Genomic DNA, 17,963 nt, shown 5'->3' with positions numbered 1-17,963 from the left:
TCATAGATTTTAATATCTAATAAACAATTTTCTGGGGTTGTCATTATATAAACATTCTTCTTCAGTTAAAGCAAACATATTATGTCCGCAACGTCATCAGGTCATGGGATAGTCAGAATCGTCTAGCAGAAGTGACGCAGACGACATGAGGACGATTTGAACGAGGGTTGGTTTGAAGAATCAAGACGATAAGATGATAATGTCGCATGGGATAATCAGACAATGACCCTGAGCGTCATAACCACGTGCCAGTGTAGTGATCATCGGAGAGAGAAAAAACCCGCCTATCAGCTTTCTACTGCATCATGCAAACGCAGATAACGACAATCCGTTAATCGGTCGGGCTGTGTCGGTGCCTCCTGCAAATCGCCCTGGGCGCTCGTGTTTCAGTTTAGCGTAATATCGTATTGATGATATCTCATTGGTTTATTGCTGACCAATCACGTGTCGGTTAACGATAATGGTTTTGTTACAGTAACTGTTTACAACGCCGTTAACACAATGATTATAAGATTTGTTACAGGTATAATAGTACTTCTTTATTAAATAACAAATGTCATTAGAACACACTTCTTGGTAGGCGTAATATAAAGTGAATAGTTATGTATTTATAGAGCTGACGTAAGAAGAAAAATACTTTCAGGTAGTAAACAAATATATTAAAACGTTGCCGACTAAGAGAGATGTTTTAACCACTGAAAGACCGGCCTCGGTGGCGTCGTGGTTAGGCCATCGGTCTACAGGCTGGTAGGTACTGGGTTCGGATCCCAGTCGAGGCATTGGATTTTTAATCCAGATACCGACTCCAAACCCTGAGTGAGTGCTCCGCAAGACTCAATGGGTAGGTGTAAACCACTTGCACCGACCAGTGATCCATAACTGGTTCAACAAAGGCCATGGTTTGTGCTATGCTGCCGGTGGGAAGCGCAAATAAAAGATCCCTTGCTGCCTGTCGTAAAAGAGTAGCCTATGTGGCGACAGCGGATTTCCTCTAAAAAAAAACTGTGTCAGAATGACCATATGTTTGACGTCAAATAGCCGATGATAACATAAACAATCAATGTGCTCTAGTGGCGTCGTTAAATAAAACAAACTTTACTTTTTTTAACGACTAAAATTGTATATTAAATATGTTTCTGACCGTCCTAGATCATGCTTCATTTTATTCCCTAATATATAGTTTTTCGTACTACAAAATTATTGGGCGACCAAATCAAGTTTCGGGCACAGCGGAAGCAAGTAGACATTGAGGGTGCTGACTGAGATCGAGGGCGCAAAGAATAGTTTCTAGGGTGTTCGAAGGGTATGCAACCCTGTACACTTATGTAAACTAGATGTCCTGAAATGCAATTTCCTGCATTCTACAAGTAAAATTCATCTCTGCCTTAAGATTTACTACTACTAATATTTTTGATTCAGAATTATTGGGAGGGGGGGGGATAGATCCCCCAGGCCCCCCCCCCCCCCCCCCCCCCCCTGCCCCGTCGTGCCTGAGTTTGGATACATACAAGTAAAGTCAAACCAATGGGCTACTTAAATACTACAGAGGTCAAGCTATTTGTAATCATCAAAGTAAAATTTGAAAATGCTTTTTCAGGGTTTTGTAATTTGTTTTTAATGAGGAACTATTTTCTGAACCGGACTATATTAACGATAATTTGTGTGTGGTACCGATTATTATAGTCCTGTTCAATTATTTAAAAAAAGTTTATTTTGCTAATATGACACTGAACTCTTGTTCAAGTCTTTTTTTTTACATTACATAGGCATGGAACAAACCCAAACCCCAACTTATTTCACATATAGTTAAAGGCATACTGTCACAGATTTAAGGACCTTATTTCTCTACAAATTAATAAAATAATCAAAATTACATTAATTTGTACAGACCAAATCTAGCTATTGCATCACTTTAATTACACCACGATGAAGTGAAATCCATGTTAAACCTCTCAGCAATGTTAGTTTTTTAATTATGGACCATTGCCATAATTCAATTACTTTTACTAAATATCATGAATAAGTGGAGTATGGTGGTTACATAGATGGTTGAATAAAGTACATTTAGGGACAAATCAAATATATATATTTTTAAGTAATACTTTGTTAGGTCATGTCATAGGTCAGTGGTCTGTGACCATATGCCTTTAATTATATAAAATATACGAAATTTAATTATTTCGGTTTTAAACAAATCTCTGTATTGCATGGGGAGAGGGTGCTCACCCGATGGTACACATTAATTATAGACGTACCCAATAAACGCTGTTACCTATCGGATGCGGATCGACTAGTTGTCAAAGATGTGTCATGATGACACCGTCGTGATGACAGAAAACAAGGAATGAATAAATCTACTCGTTGCCCGCGGCGCCAATTACAATGCTCAGTGACGTCATAGGCCAAGTCTGCTGGTGTAGTGCAGTGCTCTGGGTTATTATTTATTTATTTATTTTTAATGTACAAAATGAATGAAATAATAATACCACTAAATAAACATCCCATCGATTTACATGGTGAAGTATTTGTTATATGCGTAGTTTATACTATAATGTATTAATGTACAGGTTGCTAAACTGTTTAGTTGGAGATCAAATGAATGACATGTGACTTGGTGCACCAGCACCACGTGTGTATCAAATGCCATCGTACGTGCTGTCCTGTCTCTGGGGAAGTGCATATAGAAGATTCTTTGCTGCTAATGGAAAAGTGTAGCGTGTTTCCTCTGAGGACTTCTTGTAAAAAATTATCAAATATTTGACTTCCAATAGCCGATGATTAATACATCGTTGTGCTCTAGTGGTATCGTTAAACAAATAAAACTTTAACTGTGTTTATGCATTAGTGATCTTTGGTCTGAAGGGGGAATTTAGAAATATTCATTTACTGTAAAAATAGAATTAGCGTTAAGTTTGCAGACCTCCATTCAATCCCCAATGCATTTCAATTGAAATATTGCCTGAGAATACATTCCGTGAAAAATAGCATGGCTTTTAATGCAAAAAAAAAAAAAAAAAAAAAAAAAAGGAAGAAAGAATAAGTTTAGGCTGTGTACACAACTATCGGTACACACAAACTCTAAAATACAATGTTTTCGTACTGTCCATTTTCAGGATAAATTATTCCATTAAAATTAATGGCCACCAAGTAATGGCTACGGTGCGTAAATCTTAACCCGGAAGTAGGCGCTTGCAATGTTAGGGTGGAAGGATGCTCGGACTTCTGTTACCATGGTTACAAACAACACCACCACCACGAACTGTCAACTGTACAGAATGAGAAAAACAACTTCTAGATGTTTATCGTTTCGATAATGGAGACAATTACAAGGGTTCGAGACATGTCGACAACAACACTGCAGTGGCGCAAAAGACACGTGGTTCGGCGTCTGCCAGAGGCCTTTGTAGGTCACTGGGTACATACGAGTAAATTCCATGGCCCATACTGATGAAACTGAAATTCAAGCTGAAATTTTCAATGCGATAACCATTTTTCAGATGGATGTATGGATGGATGGATGGGTGGATGTTATGGTTAGGGTTAGGGTTAGGGAACACATATATACAAATTAAGAGTTAATTTTTTTTTTTTTTAAAGTTACATCTCTGGTTACCATATTATAACATCATGTACAAATGTGAAATACAAGCTCAAATGCACTTTTAAAAAAGTCGTGTGTGTTCGCTATGAACGGATATCGTCAAACGTATACGCTTGATTCGTCGCCTGTGCCGCCATAGCTCGGCAACGCACAAACGACAGCCTGTTGTCAGTTTCAGTTAGCACGTGCGTTTGCCGATTTCAAATTGTAGGGTTCGTCTCAAAAAATTGAAAGAGAAATCTTGCGCTGTACGAAGAACGTTCGGTTGATGATACGGCACTAGTCTTTAGTTAAAACCGGTTTGATCTTGACAACGTATTATCGACAGTCGTACCTTCCTATTTCAGAATTGATATTTTATAAAGTGTTAGTAGAACTTTCAAAGTTTAGTTTGTATACTAGTAACACATTAATCATGTATATATTTTAAAAATAAAATATACTAAAGTAGGCAATGAACGTTTTCACTTAATAATTTTACGTGTTAAAATCGACAAATTCAAATAAATATTATTTCGTTTGGAAAGGGTAAAGTTGGGGGGGGGGGGGGGTGTTTAACGACATCAAAGATAAAGCATATTGATTTAATAATCATCCGACCCCATACAACCGTAAATAAAATGTGTTGAGTGAGGCGTTAAATAAAACATATCCTATCCTTCCTTCCATCTGCTGTTGGACGTCTAACATTTGGTAATTTTGACATAATCTTAGAGAGGAATCGGGTGCATGTGCATGGGGAGGGTATTGGAGGTCGAAACCGTTACTTGCCCAAGCTTAAAAAAAATTGAAATGTATTTTTGGGGGGAGCATGGCCCCATATAAACTTCGCTCAACACAGTCTATAACCCAAACCCCGCTGAGATCCCTGCACACGTGCCTTTGAAACCCGCTACATTTTTTTTTTAGCAAGGGATCGTTTATATGTACCATCCCACAGACAGGATATCACATATCATGGCATGGTCTTTTATATATCCGCCGATGGGGATCGATCCTAGACTGACCGCGCATTTCCAAAACCCCCCACCTTTTTAGGTCTAAGTAATGAATAAAAATAACATATAGTCTTGAAAAATGTTACGTAAATCGAACACAGTACCCTCTTCCTCTACCCCTAGAGCGTTACGTAATTAGTAACACCACCTTACATGTAACGCGTATGCCAACAGCTGGCCACTGTCAAAATTTCAAGGCAAATCCCCCACCCACCGACCCCTGGAAAGGCATTGTACCATACCTCTATGGATATAAATATGTTTTGGAGATATGAGACGACCCCTCAATCAAGACAGTTAAATTTGTTCAAAAATTGCGAAATCTCACGTGATCTCTTGTTGGGGAATGCTATACTTGTGATAAGCCAATGAAAACCGAGATCGGTACGAGCCCGTCAAAAGTGTCCCACTTTCAAAATAATGGCTTTGTTTTTGACCTGGATAAGCCAGCGTAGTGAAACCAATGCGGAGTGCGGCGTCATATATGCACCAAACGTAATTGGATTTTCTGTTCTATATGCTTAAATAATAAAAATATTCCAGGGAATGCCGCTTTAAGAACAACACTGTAGCAGGAAGACACATACCACAGCATTTTGGTATACCACTCTAGGGACACTGACTGGAATGGGAGAAACATTTGTTCCTCTGGTGGGGATCAGTTCTACAACCCATCACGCCTCAGTCTAGAATTCCATCTCGTTTTATACCGCAACATGACGAAACGTGTGTACTGTAAGGCATGCTCTAGTCTTCAGATAAATAATAATAATAATAAGATGATGATGATGAAGAAGAAGAAGAAGAAGAAGAAGAAGAAGAAGAAGAAGAAGAAGAAGAAGAAGAAGAAGAGAAGAAGAAGAAGAAGACAAAGATGACGAAGAAGAAGAAGAAGAAGAAGAAGAAGAAGAAGAAGAAGAAGACAAAGATGACGATGATGATGGGAATAAACCAGTATGTAATACATCTCAATATAAACAATTATCTATGAAAGAAACCTTTGACCTTCAAAAGCAAAAACTTATTATAAGAGTATCATAACTCCTTTTCTGAACAAAGTTATACACATTTACTTTGATATTCAAAGAACTTTACTAAACGTTAACTTCCAATCCTTTTTGGAACGAAAATGTTGACGTTTTTTTTTCTAGTTCCTACCTTGATAATATCCTGACATCTGGAGTGATATCCAGGTATAAAACATCGTATGGGTATATTTTCGAAGTATTAAATGATACAAGGTAATCAAACCTCTCCGATTGTGACAGTAGATATGTAATTTGTCAAAAATTAAAGACTTTTATGTGTTTGCCATTGTATTGTTAAAACTACGCACCAGAGAGCCAGTATAATGATCCCCAGACACCTTTTATTTATTATGTATGCACACCAACAACAAATAAGGAGAAGAAGAAGAAGAACAACAACAACAACATCATACTGTAATAAAACTAAATATGAAGAATTTGTGGCGAAACAGAATATCTGATGTAATCATTTCTTGCAAGCAGAACCGGCCCAGGCAGAAACAAATTCTATGTACATTACATACGTTGTGTTTAAATGAGAATTTTATTTTTGGTGGTGATACATTATAAAATGCACCATGTAACACGATGTTACAGAATGAAGGCGGTGAATAAAATATAAATTAAAAAGAACAAGAGGAAGAAGAAGAAGAAACTAGTTCAGTGATAATGATATTTTTGCACTTATTTGTAAGGCACTCGTTCGATGCGCAGTCGGTGTGGGATCGATCCCCGTCGGTGGGCCCATTGGGCTATTTCTCGTTCCAGCCAGTGCACCACGACTGGTATATCAAAGGCCGTGGTATGTACTACCCTGTCTGTGGGATGGTGCATATAAAATATCCCTTGCTGCTAATCGAAAAGAGTAGCCCATGAAGTGACGACAGCGGGTTTCCTCTCTCAATATCTGTGTGATCCTTAACCATATGTCTGACGCCATATAACCGTAAATAAAATGTGTTGAGTGCGTCGTTAAATAAAACATTTCTTTTTATTTGGCCTTTGATCTTCTGTATGTTTGACCTTGTCCAATGACCTAATAGTTTGGTCTTTTCAACACCCCCCCCCCCCTCCCTCCAACAACATGGCTTTATCTTGACAACTAAAAATGTCTTGTCAGCATTTTTTTTTAAATGACGGCCATAATACCATATCGAATTCTATGTCGGAGCATAATTTTGCCGAAATGGCAGCTACTATAACATTCTGACATTACTACAAATGACTAGCGGAACACGGTTCTCCTATTAACAAAGGCTCAAGCGAAATTGATTTTCCTATTAACAAAAGCAAAAGAAAATTGCAAACGATAAAACAAAGCGAAAACAAAAATGTTATTTTATTACACTGTTATGCATAAAAACCGTTCCTTCCAGAACAGGAACGGCTATATGACGTTATGGCACCGGACAAGTTCCGCAGAATTGGTTTGGGATATGTTGATTGGTCGTAAGGAAATATTGATTTCCGCACGGGTTCCCCGTGGGTTACGCGTGGTCTGTTGATTGATTGATGCACGAGATGTTGAAATACTGGTAGCAAACAGGCCACAGGTGTAAGAAAATTCTAACTTCTGGAAGTTCCAGACAGTATTTCGTTAAGGTAAGTGGAATATTTCAGAAGTCGTGCGAAGTTATATATGTTTTATGTTTTATTTGTTGAGTAACAAAGTATTTAGCAGAGAATTTTTAAAGTGTGTTTTTTTTGTTTTTTTTAGAAAATATATGATAATTATTTGAAATTTAATTTTAACATGTATTACCAATTTATAAACCCTTATGTTTCTTTCTTTCTTTTTTCTTTTTTTTTCTTTTTACTTTCTTTTCTCTTCCCTTTTATGTATTCTTCCTATTTTCATTTTTTTTTCTTTATTTCTTTATTGATCGGCCTCCGTGGCGTCGCGGTTAGCCATCGGTCTACAGGCTGGTAGGTACTGGGTTCGGATCCCAGTCGAGGCATGGGTTTTTAATCCAGATACCGACTCCAAACCCCGAGTGAGTGCTCCGCAAGGCTCAATGGGTAGGTGTAAACCACTTGCACCGACCAGTGATCCATAACTGGTTAAACAAAGGCCATGGTTTGTGCTATCCTGCCTGTGGGAAGCGCAAATAAAAGATCCCTTGCTGCCTGTCGTAAAAGAGTAGCCTATGTGGCGACAGCGGGTTTCCTCTCAAAATCTGTGTGGTCCTTAACCATATGTCTGACGCCATATAACCGTAAATAAAATGTGTTGAGTGCGTCGTTAAATAAAACATTTTTTTTTTTTTTTTTTTTTTTCTTTTATTGCTTTCTACCTGTAAGTCACAAAGAACATTTTGTTGTTCAGGAAAGAATTCGTTATTAAATATGTTATATTTAATAGCAAGAACCTCCGAAATACCCCCCCCCCCCCTTTTTACGTGCCTGCAATTTGAATTTTTCATAACCGCAAGGGTATTTTGTTTTGTTAACAATAACTAACCATGCAATACAATGCATGTAGATGACAAACAGACAGACATTCAGAGACAGACATCCAATTCTTAGATTATGAGAGAAGATACATGTATGTGAACGTATTCTAATGAGCTCTGTCCGATGCTGGGTTTGATTTCGTAAACTAGTCTAGAGGTGGCAGTCCTCTTTGGCGGTGCGTGAGGGATGAAATCTTCAGTAAAGGATCTCCTCGGGAGTGGCTACCCTATAGACGAGGCATTAGATAGGGAGTCATGGAATCAACCACTATTTGCCAAATGCCCATTCGACTCTGCATTGTGCAAAGATACAGTCTTGACTATATTTTACCGTTTTGTCCTTCAGATTATTAAAATTAAGTATGCCCAAGAACAATAAGACTATTGTGTGCTTAACAACAACAACAACAACAACGATAACAACAACAATAACAATAACAATAATAATAATAATAGTTCGAGTTTCAGGAAGTTCAAGATTTCAATATTCGTATAGCACTTCATAAAACTGAAACTGAATTGATGATGGATAGTTTTGTTAGATATGTAAAAACGTGCAGTGCACTGCCCCACTCACAATCTATGAAAAGTTATATATAAATGGTAGTCCACCCCCACCCCTGGCTGCTGGCATCTTCCAGCGGCTATAGTACATTCCTGTTGTGTATATTTTAAATATAAGTAAATAGTGCAGAATACCACTAAGTACAGTATATATACTTTTAAATATATAAAACAATCCACAATAGAAACGTTCAAATTAATTTAACACGATCCACTGTTTTGAGAGAGAAAACAAACGGCGAGAAAGATTATTACTTCTGTTCTTTTAGCGGTAACCAGACTGTCACGTGATTATGTATTAAGTAACGAGTCCATGCGCCAGGTACATTGTGCAAGAACCGACAATCAAACATATAGCCTTCGTTCCGGTTAGTTGGCAATCTATTATTAACATCTGATTCCTCGACAGCAGAGACCAGCCATGACACCTGCACTTCCCTTGGCTGACAATTCATACTTCTTTAAAATACTACCGGCAACGATGTCTTGATCAACCCATACATTTCGCGGTTTGGAAGTGCAATATCTATTAAATAGCTATGGTGAGACCACAATATTACTTTAAGAGATCGAGGTTTTCGAATTTTCAAAATTTGACTTTTCGAAGTCTGTTATTACTAGTTTGTATAGCAATTCGGCTGGGACTGTCGCTTCAGTTTGAGAGAACGAGATACATTTTGAGTTATCGAAGTTAAACTGTACATACATACATACGCACACATACATACACACACACACATACACACACACACGGGCACGCACACACACACATACACACATAGGCACGCACGCACATGCACGCACGCGCGCGCACACACACACACACACGCACACACACACAAACATATATATATATATATATATATATATATATATATATATATACAGACTTAATCAAATAAAAAAAATCAAGTTACATGTATCTATGTGTTTCATAATCAGACAGCAGGTTTGCTACAATTAAAACACAAAGCTCATAAAAAAAGACATTGCCGTCTGATTACGTAGAGGCTATACAAACACGTCAATAAATTATTTACCAGTCAAGGGAAATGTTTTGCTTCATTTGTATACTTATGTACATGAAATTGTTATTTATTGATTGTCTTTATCACTTAGAACACTTTTACTATTTAAAATCAATTGTAAATGTAATGGCTGAAATATTTGCAATGAATTCCAGAGAATGTGTCTTAACCAATTCAGTTTTTGTTCCAAGATTAAGAAATGTGTCTTCAGCTTTTCAATTAGCTCTAGTAAACTCCTCCATTACAGAACAGATTGCGACACCAAACCCACTCTCTTGCTATCTTTCCTCTCTTCTATACTGCTTTCAATTAATATACTTTTTGCTGTTAAGGTTTATCAAACGTGTCTGGAGAGTGGAGTGGAGTGTGTTATTTGGAGTTTCGCCGATGTGTTCCTTTTCGTGTGCTTGTTTAGTAATTCTGTTCTCGTTCTTGTCATGAGAAGGGTTTTTTTTCGTTGTTTCTTGCTGATGAATCTTCAGGTCCATTTTCACTCTCACCAGCATTTAAATGTTTCTCATCTAAAGTGCTTTGGTCGTAGGATCGAACCCCTATTGGGAACCCATCCTCTGCTTGGGCTCTTCCAGTGCCCCATGACTGGTACATCAACGGCTGCGCTGTAATGTCTCTCATTGTTAAAAGCTTCCTTGCTTCTAACGGGAAATTGTGGCGTGTATCCCTTTAGACTATATGTCAGAATTATCAAATGTTTGACATCTAACAGACAATGATTAATATATTTCAATAAATTAATATGTCACAGTATTGTCGTTAAACAAGCAAACAAGCAAGCAAGCCAGCAGGCAGGCAAACAGGCAAACAAGCAAAGACGCAGACAAGCAAGCAGGCAAGCAGGCAAATGAGCAGGCAAGCAGACAAGCAAGCAAGCAAGCAGGCAGGCAGGCAGGCAGGCAGGCAGGCAGGCAGGCAAACGGGAAAGCAGGCAAGCAAACGGGCAAGCAGCAAGCAAACAGACAAGCAGGCAAGCAGGCAGGCAGGCAGGCAGTCAGGCAAGCAGGCAGGCAGACAATCAAGCAGGCAGGCAGGCAGGCAGGCAGGCAGGCAGGCAGGCAAGCAGACAGACAGACAAGCAAGCAAGCAAACACGCAGGCAAGCAGGCAAGCAAACAGGCAAGCAGGCAGTCAGGCAAGCAGGCAGGCTAGCAAGCATGCAGGCAGGCATGCAGGCAGGCAAACAAGCAGGCAGGCAGGCAGGCAAGCAGGCAAGCAGGCAGGCAGGCAGGCAGGCAGGTCGGCCGGCCGGCCGGCAAGCAAGAAGGCATCAAGCAAGCAGGCAAGCAAGCAGACAAGCAAGCAGGTAAAGGAGGCAAGCAGACATACAAGCAGGCAGACAGGCAAGTAGGTAAGCAGGCAAGCAGGCAGGGAAGCAAGCAATTGTAATTGCATATAAGCATGAAAATCAAGTTAAAAATAAAAATAAATAAATCATTATAATTATATGTAATACTACTGCAATTCATTGTTTTTAATCCTAGGTTTCAAGCAATCATGACAATTAAAAAATGACCATGGCTAAAATATGCTGTACTAAGGGGTCGTTCCATAATTACGTAATGCTTGAGTGGGAGTGTTATCACGTGATGATACATAACATGTTCAAAACCATTATCTGATTTTTATAGAGAGAGAGAGAGAGAGAGAGAGAGAGAGAGAGAGAGAGAGAGAGAGAGAGAGAGAGAGAGAGCCAACTGTCATATTAATCAACTCATTAGAACACAACTTTGGCCTATGTGGGTGGAGTTGGAATATTTTTTACATTGTATTTAGTTGTTCATTAAAACCCGTGCGGGAGTAATCAGAAAAACCTAATCATCCTCTTTATCCGTGCGGGTACTATTAATGGCATACTTCAGCCCGACGCACCAGAAACTTGCCACATCAGCTGTCCGTTGCTCGTGTATATATTTAAAACGGGTAGATCGCCGAGGGCGGGGATTTTCAGCGCGATCTTTTGTTTCTATTATTAGCAACAGATCGCTATTATTGATCATATTGATCTACAAGACTCATTAGTAAGGTGAAACCGTTGCTTTCTTTGTCACACGATGTCTGAAATAGAACAGTAATGGATGTCGGTATTTCATTTCGTAAAATCATAGCTAGACTCTTAACTGTTGTGTTGATCATGGGTGAGGGACGGATGTACCAAAGGATATTCAGTTAAATTTGGAAAATTACGTCATTGAATTACCCCAAAAATGTTGTGGACCATCCTTCTTAAATTCAGAACATGTAATCATTATTTACCCATAAAAACAAGGCCTTGATATAGCACTCATCGAAAACAGATTATGAATATTGCGCGAAGGAAACGGATGTTAATCAGTTAAATTTGGAAAATTACTTTATTAAATTACCCGAAAAAAATTGTGGACCATCCTTGTGAAATTCAGAACATGTAATCATAATTCACCTATAGAAACAGGACGCTGCAATAGCACCACCATCGAAAACAGATTACGTACATTGCGCGAAGGAAATGATATTGGAGATGAATATTACAATTTATTTAAATGTCAATATTTTATGAAAACACGCTAAAGGTTTATAAAGCCATATAGTTATATAAAAAAGCAAACAACCCCAACCTAGCACACTAAAATTCACAGAACTATTTAATTGTAATAGCATAAACACCCTCAATAAGCCATAAACGGACATTTCCGATATCACCAGATATTTAAAATGCTGACTTCATTTAAAAACGTTTCTACAGCTACTCTGAATTATGTCTGTATATATTTAATCATCTTGTCACCACGAATCTTCATTTAGAAACGTTTCTACAGCTATTCTGAATTATGTCTGTATATATTTGATCATCTTGTCACCACGAGTCTTCATTTAACCACGTTTCTACAGCTACTCTGAATTATGTCTGATATATTTGATCATCTTGTCACCACGAGTCTTGTTTAGAAACGTTTCTACAGCTACTCTGAATTAAGTCTGTATATTTTTGATCATCTTGTCACCACGAGTCTTCATTTAGAAACGTTTCTACAGCTACTCTGAATTAAGTCTGTATATTTTTGATCATCTTGTCACCACGAGTCTTCATTTAGAAACGTTTCTACAGCTACTCTGAATTATGTCTGTATATATTTAATCATCTTGTCACCACGAGTCTTCATTTAAACACGTTTCTAACGCAGCTCTGAATTATGTCTGTATATATTTGATAATCTTGTCACTACGAGTCTTCATTTAAAAACGTCTCTACAGCTATTCTGAAACGTCTCTACAGCTATTCTGAATTATGTCTGTATATATTTGATCATCTTGTCACTACGAGTCTTCATTTAAAAACGTCTCTACAACTGTTCTGAAACGTCTCTACAGCTACTCTGAATTATATCTGTATATACCATTGATCATCTTGTCACCACGAGTCTTCATTTACACACGTTTCTACAGCTACTCTGAATTATGTCTGTATATATTTAATCATGTTGTCACCACGAGTCTTCATTTACACACGTTTCTACAGCTACTCTGAATTATATCTGTATATATTTAATCATGTTGTCACCACAAGTCGTCATTTAAAAACGTTTCTACAGCTACTCTGAATTATGTCTGTATATATTTAATCATGTTGTCACCACGAGTCTTCATTTACACACGTTTCTACAGCTACTCTGAATTATGTCTGTATATATTTAATCATCTTGTCACCACGAGTCGTCATTTAAAAACGTTTCTACAGCTATTCTGAATTATGTCTGTATATTTGATCATCTTGTCACCATGAGTCGTCATTTAAAAACGTTTCTACAGCTATTCTGAATTATGTCTGTATATTTGATCATTTTGTCACCACGAGTCTTCATTTAAAAACGTTTCTACAGCTATTCTGAATTATGTCTGTATATATTCTACGAAGAACTCCGTTGTCATCTTTTCAATATAATTACTCATTGTTCAATAATTCCTCATATGCTACCGTTTGACGGCCTGAGTGTACCATAATAAAGTTTCAAAGATTGAAAGTACGTGCATACAATTTGCTTTGGGACATAGCCCAGTGGTAAAGCGCTTGTCTTATGCGCGATCGACCCAAGATCGATCCCTGTTGATGGGCCCATTGGACTATTTAACAGTTCAGCCAATGCACCACGACTGGTCTATCAAAGACCATGGTATGTGCTATTCTGTCTGTGGGATGGTGCATATAAAATGTCCCTCTAAAACTATATGTCAGGATGTTTAACATCCAATAGCCGATGATTAATACAACAATGTGTTCTAGTGGTGTCGTTAAACAAAACTAGTTTCCATGCAACTTTATTGCCATGTGTTTGGTTACACAATGGCTCCCGGATATTATAAAATGAATAATAATAATAAAAAAAAAATGTGTAACGTAGATTGTGAGTATAGCCAAAATATATTTAAAAAAATTGCTTTGAAAGGTAAGAAAATTAATGTTGATGGTCTATTCTAAATGGTTGAATAATAATAATAATAAAAAATAACAAAATTGAAGTATTAAAAACACTTTAGTGAAATAAATGCTATGTTTGTAAAATATTTAATCTCTTTACTGAAAAAACAACACACCAAGACAATTAATTCCCGTAACGGCAATGTATCCCTGTAATATATATATATATATATATATATATATATATATATATATATATATATATATATATATATATATATATATATATATATATATATATATATATATATAATTATAGAGGCTTGAAACATTTCACACGTTCATATTTTAAAACAAAATCTTGACACGTTTGCCTATAGTCGTAACTATTACTTATTTGAAACTGAATAATAAATTATTAAAAATAATACCGTCACCAATCTTTGACTATGAACCGTTAACAGCGGTTATTACACTTCCCCTGGCATAACTGATCATCAGTAGACAGATGGGAATTTTAGTTTTGAGAATTAAGACAATCGCGCTCTGTTAACGACCCTCTCCCAATGTCGGCACTGCTTCCATATAATAACCATTTCGAGATCTGTTAAAAGCGATGTTGCATTGGGGTGTCGTTAAACAAATATCGCTTTCCTTTCAAGTGAAAAGTGATGACGTTTAGAGTGTTACAACAATTTCCCACGACGCCCCAGTACCGACTTGCTGATTTATGGGCTTGTTATAATCAGATATACGTGTTAGCTGGACAGACTGATAGACGACGACGCTGTAAAACCGGCCTCGGTGGCGTCGTGGTTATGCCATCGGACTACAGGCTGGTAGATACATGGCTCGCAGCCCGGTACCGGCTCCAACCCAGAGCGAATTAATAAGGGCTCAATGGGTAGGCGTAAGACCACCACACCCTCTTCTCGTTCACTAACCACTAACTAACAACTAACCCACTGTCCTGGACAGACAGCCCAGATAGCTGAGGTTTGTGTGCTCAGGGCAACGTGGACATCCATTACTGTTCTACTGTTCTAATTGCATATAAGCACGAAAATAAGTTGAAATGAAATGAATGTTATAATCAGATATACGTGTAGCTGGACAGACCGATAGACGCTGGTTATGTACTGAGTTCGCACCCCGCTACCGGCTCCCACACACAGCGAGTTTAAGGCCACTACACCAGTTTCATGTCAATAAACCACAAACAACTATTCACTAACCCGCTGTTCAGAAAACTGAAGTGTGGCCAGGGCAGCTTGCTTGAATTGGATATACATGAAATGAAATGAAAAGAAATGAAAAGCGATGTAATGTGTTTCTATAGGATATACCGGCCTCGGTGGCGTCGTGGTTAGGCCCTCGGTCTACAGGCTGGTAGGTACTGGGTTCGGATCCCAGTCGAGGCATGGGATTTTTAATCCAGATACCGACTCCAAACCCTGAGTGAGTACTCCGCAAGGCTCAATGGGTAGGTGTAAACCACTTGCACCGACCAGTGATCCATAACTGGTTCAGCAAAGGCCATGGTTTGTGCTATGCTGCCTGTGGGAAGCGCAAATAAAAGATCCCTTGCTGCCTGTCGTAAAAGAGTAGCTTATGTGGCGACAGCGGGTTTCCTCTAAAAAAACAATGAGAGAATGACCATTTGTTTGACGTTCAATAGCCGATGATAAGATAAAAAATCAATGTGCTCTAGTGGCGTCGTTAAATAAAACAGACTTCACTTTTTTTTACTATAGGATCTAGATATTACGATATAAGACAGGCCTCGGTGTTGTAGTGATTAAGCCGTCGGTCTTAAGGTGGATACTGGGTTCGCACCACGGTACCGGCTCTCACCAAGAGAGTCTTAGAAAGCAAACCTGCTACATTTTTGTTTCATTAATAGCAAGAGATTTTTTTTTATATGTACCATCCCACACACAGAATAGCACAAACCACTGCCTTTGATATACCAGTCTTGATGCACTGGCCGGAACGAGAAATAGTCCAATGGGCCCACCATGGGATCGATGCTAGACAGACCGTGCATATCTCTCTCTCTCTCTCTCTCTCTCTCTCTCTCTCTCTCTCTCTCTCTCTCTCTCTCTCTCTCTCTCTCTCTCTCTCTCTCAGAGATTCGCATTTCCATTTTTATGTTACCCTATATTGTGTTCAACTAAAGAAAAGTATAATAATTTATTGGAAATGGATAATGGTGTTTGCAAAAATAAACAATGCCACTAGCACTCTCAACCAAGGTTCCCAGTTGTCGTCGAATTTTGTAATGTAGGTACTTCTCTATTTGTAACTTGTCTTTGATGAAATGTTTTAACTCCAGTTTCATACAGTGAAAATTTTTATAACTTTGTAATAATTTACTTTAACCAATTTACAAAAGTATTTTTACTATTTATAATTCCAAATAAAACTGATTCTATCCATCTGGATAAAATAATATTTTTGTAATAACCAATCTTCTACAGTACCCCAGAGTTCGACGACTTTTATTAGGGCAGTCATAAAATAGATGCTGAAGTGTTTCTGGCTCGCGTGGGCAACAATTACAAATATTAGAATCAATTAATTTTATTTTTTGTAAAAAGGTATTGTTTTGGTATAATTCTCAGTACCACAAAAGTGTTGGGTCTTTCAAAGAGCAGAATGGTAAACTGTAGTACTTTGTCCATTCTGAAGAGGTAAAACACGTCCTGCTTCTGAATATTTAATTTGTGATGTTGGAACAGCAGATGATTTAATTTGTACTTTGTAGTAAAGGTATGCTTCCCGATTTGTCCTTTAAGAGATTTTTTTTTTTTAAATGGAAATATAAGATGTTTACCTAAATAGAATATTTTAATTAATTTTTTCTTTTTCCCGTATAAAAGATTTGACTACCATTAAAGGGACATTCCTGAGTTTGCTGCATTGTAAGATGTTTCCGACTAATAAAATATTTATACGATTAAACTTACATATTAAATATATTTTTTTGTTTAGAATATCAGTGTCTGTATTTCTGGTCGTGTTAATATTTGTAAGATGCCCAAACTGGATTTCGTCTTCAAATAATTTCGCACGTACGAAAAAATTTATATTTTAGGAAATAAAATAAATTTAACCTAGTATAAATATTAAAACTATCAGAAACACATTTAATATACAGCCACTAATATTTTAGGCAAATAAATATATTTGATGTGTAATTACAATCGTTAAAAAGTCTCTGTTAGTCGATAACATCTTAAAAATTGCAGCAAACTCAGGAATGTCCCTTTAATAAAGATGTATACTAAAGAATTCGAGATATCAAAGATCACGTATCGTCATTTGTAGTTTAATAAATGTGTATAAATATTTTGCACTTTTCGATATATTGTTTATATATGATGAGTGGTTTTGTTTTTTTATTATTTTGTTATTAAACCAAATGTTAGAACTTAATATGTCATCTTTATTACAAGTGACTTTATTTATTCAGTACGTCTTTCCAGAAAATATATTTTTAGATTCCTTTTCTTAATTTGAATAAAAGAATCCCCGTGTATTACTACCTGCTTAGTTGTTAAGCCTGTTACAGACTGAAATAGTTATCCATTTGGAATGTGAGATAAACAGTTGTCGTATGCATGTCAACTAACTTCGGTTGTAAAATGTATGATGTCTAACATTTTAATTCCACCAATCTCATAATCTTGCACCAAGACTTCTCGTTTTATTTCATTTGGTTTGTTTTGCCATATGAAATTGAAAAGTATTTTATTTATTTGTTTTAACAATATCAATGATGGATGTGGTAGCGAAATTAGCAGATGTGTTATTTTTGGAACAACTAGAGTTTTAACAACAATAATTCTGCCATTAACTGTAAGTTTTCTTGTTGACCAATG

General features: G+C 37.3%; 1 protein-coding gene across 1 annotated transcript in view; it reads left to right on the top strand.

Annotated features, from left to right (window-relative positions):
• The first annotated feature begins 7,126 nt into the window (after positions 1 to 7,126).
• Positions 7,127 to 17,963, top strand: part of LOC121388609 (carboxypeptidase B-like) — a 47,927-nt gene continuing 37,090 nt past the window's right edge. Inside the window, exon 1 of the mRNA XM_041520019.1 lies at positions 7,127 to 7,229. The gene's annotated coding sequence lies outside the window, so the exon portion shown is untranslated. The remainder of the gene's footprint in view (positions 7,230 to 17,963) is intronic.

The sequence above is a fragment of the Gigantopelta aegis genome, chromosome 14 (genome assembly GCF_016097555.1).
Source record: "Gigantopelta aegis isolate Gae_Host chromosome 14, Gae_host_genome, whole genome shotgun sequence".
NCBI lineage: Eukaryota > Metazoa > Mollusca > Gastropoda > Neomphalida > Peltospiridae > Gigantopelta > Gigantopelta aegis.
This window is presented reverse-complemented; position numbering and strand designations above follow the sequence as displayed.